This window comes from Fukomys damarensis, unplaced genomic scaffold, assembly GCF_012274545.1.
Source record: "Fukomys damarensis isolate Sample0158 unplaced genomic scaffold, DMR_v1.0_HiC HiC_scaffold_2, whole genome shotgun sequence".
Lineage (NCBI taxonomy): Eukaryota > Metazoa > Chordata > Mammalia > Rodentia > Bathyergidae > Fukomys > Fukomys damarensis.
Genome location: NW_022900914.1, coordinates 25721881 through 25725103, shown reverse-complemented (window position 1 = coordinate 25725103; position 3223 = coordinate 25721881).

Sequence of the window (3223 nt, the reverse complement as noted above, 5' to 3'; positions counted from 1 at the left end):
AAAAAATTCTTATTTAATAAATATGTACTGAAATACTAAAGGAGGCTGAGGCAGGAGGATCGCTGTGAGTTCGAGACCAGCCTGGGCTACACAGTGAGTTCCAGGTCAGTCTCAACTACATAGTGAGACCCTGTCTCAAAAACACAAACAAACAAACAAAAAAAAAAGCGTGGAGGAATCAAACAAGATGGCTCCTGAGTTCATAGTCTAGTTGGCTATTATTAGATAGAGTTCATTATTCTTTTTTAAAAAGTATTTTAGAAATTTTTCCTAATTTTTTTTAACCACTTGGATAGGCTCCTTGGATTGGTTTTTGTTTTCACTTTTGTTTTGTGGCACTGGGGATTGAATCTAAGGCCTTCATATTGAACTACGTCCCCAGACCTTTTTATTTTTTATTTTGAAATACTCCTGCTAAATTGCCCAGGCTAGGCTTCCACTTGTAATCCTCCTGACTCAGCCTTCCAGAGTGCTAGGATTAAAGAGGATGCTTTGTTTTTACATAAACAAATTCTAATAGCACCAGCCACACTCTGAGGGGACTGTTTCATCCTGGCCAAATCTAAACTGGATGTACATCCAAAGAAAACACACAACAGTAGTAACTACTTTCCCCAGGGTGGTGACAGGAGAAGCCTGCTCCAACAGGAAGAGTGTGTAAGGACCTGTTCTGCTTCAGCATCTCCTGATCATACCACCTGCTAGGGACCTTCACAGCTCCATCCTCCTACCATCTGGAGTGGAACTGACGCTCTGGGGCTAGTTTTAGTTTCTCTAGAAACCTCTGACACAGAAGGCCTCAACACCTCAGTAAAATGGGGTTCACTGGGCTCAGCTGCCTCCCTCAGTACCTTCCCGCCTTTCCTCTGCATTATGTGACTGCTGAGGCTTTGGGTCACTGACTGGAAAGTCTAAGAGGCCAAAGGACACTGAGATTCTCCCTCCTGGGATACAGAGGGCAGCTGGCACCAACACCTTGAGAAAAATAGGTATTTGATTTCTTGAGTGATCAAGGAGCCCCTTAGAGAGAGTACCAAAATAACAGTCAACCCAAAATGCTGTGCGTGGGCTTTGGGAGTCACTGGCTTTTTTTTCTGTGTGTGTGTGTGTGTGTGTGTGTGTGGTACTGGGGATTGAACTCAGGACCTTGCGCTTTCAAGGCAGGCGGTGGGACCACTGAGCTAAATCCCCGGCCCTCTTTTCCTTTTTTTAATGGATTTACTATTTTTGTTTTGTTTTGTTTTTGGTACCGGGGACCGAACTCTGGTCCCTGCACTTTCAAGGCAGTCAGCAGAACCACTGAGCTAAATCCCTGGCCCTGGATTTACTATTTTTAAAATTTACTATCATTTATTTTTTATTTTCTTTTGTAGGACATTCTAACTACTTTATTATTTTTATTAGTACATGTTTGTAGCACATACTGATCATATTCGTTATGGGGGGGTCAGTACACGTACATAACACATCTTAATTCCTTTTTTATCCCCTTTCCCTCCCCCTTTCCCTCACTGGTTTTCTTTCCTTGTGTTGGTGTGTGTGTACACATGTGTGTGCATGCGTGGTAGGGGGTAGTGTATCTAGATTTCACAGTGGGAGAGAAATCACGCACAGAACCAAAACCCAAGTTGGCAGGAAAGACCCCCAGTGCTGAGTGTCCCTCCTCATACTGGCCAGTCCCCACAGTGAAGCTCATCCAGGCTCCAGGCCCTCTCTTCACCCCGAGAACGCTGGCAGGGACTCAGGCTGAGTAGAGGATTTACCACATAAAATTATGTGACCTCTAGTGGCGTTGGTGTCCCCACATTTAAGATAGGGGCAATTCCCCTGCCCTCCTCACAAGAATTTTATACTACACCATTTATACCCTATTCTGTTACAGCGTTTCCCAAGCTCTCTTTTTAATCTGATTTCTTTTGGATGCTTCCTCATGCTAATAAAAAGTGAGAAATGTGGCATTTATATCCTAGCCCTGGCTTGGATATCATACACAGGTTGGGCACATTAAGAAAAATTCCACTGTTTTTTCTCTTGGCCCTAGCCCGTTATTGGCTCTCTGAATTTCAGATTCCCACACATATCCAGAAACCAATAACTCCTCACCCGATGTCTTCCACCCTGGAAAAAGGGCTCACCTGATTCTCCAAACACGCACCTCTAGTTCTGCCCAAGCTCCCACTTCCAGTCTCAGAGGTGCACCAAAGCCTAAAACAGACCTTCTATCCCTGCCACTAATCCCAGGGGGGCTGCTCCATTCTTCCTCCTCTCTGGGCCAATACACCCTACCCTCCCTCAAATATCAGGCATGGGCCTGTGCCAGCTCTGTCACTTTCTCTGAGCTCCACATTTCAGTACCAACTACCCTGCAACCACCTCCCAGGCCCTGAGGGCACCGCCAAGGCAGGATTCTGTGCCACAAGTCTTTGTGAAGTAATTGCCCAAATAAGTAGAAGGTGGTACTCAAAAACCTGGGTTCAAATGTTGTTTCCAAAACTTAGTTGCTAGCCGGGTGTGGTGCAAAAAGCCTGTGATCCCAACCCTTGGGAAGCTGAGAAGAAGATTACCCTGAGTTTGAGGCTAGCCTGTGCTACAAAGCAAGACCTCATCTCAAAAACCAGCAACTCGCAATACAACAACAACAACAAAAACAGTGGCAGTATGGGTATGTCACTTCATTTCTCTGAGCCTCAGTTTCCTTATCTGTAAAGTGGGCAAACAAGAGCAGTAGCGCTGGCTGTCACTATCATTACCACCCTCCCCCAGGTTGGGCAGTCTTTAAGGCACTTTAGATCTGCCCCACTGCAGCACAGGCTCCCTAAGGCTGCTGTGCACACGTTGGGCCCCGCGAGTGCTTTCCGGACCGAGAAGAGGGCACCAGGAACAGGACCCGGTGTTGAGCCTGGGCGGGTGTTCCCGCGCCCCATCAGGTGTCTCCCGCCCAGCCAGACCAGCTCTACTGAGAAGCCTCCCATTGGGTCCGCCACAGACAAGGAAACTGAGGCTAGCCAGGCTTCCTTGCCCGGCTCGCCACCCTCCCCAGGCACTCGGCACCCCCACCCGTCTGCTGAGGACCGAGCTCCGGTTTCCACTTGGGAAAAAGAAGGTCCAGGCAGGCACTGCTTCCACCGAAAGAGTTTAGGAAGCGAGGCTCCAGCGCTTCCGGAAGGCGGGGGACCCCGCGACCCTGAAAGGCAGGACACGCGCCCCGCTCCGGCCCCGCGGG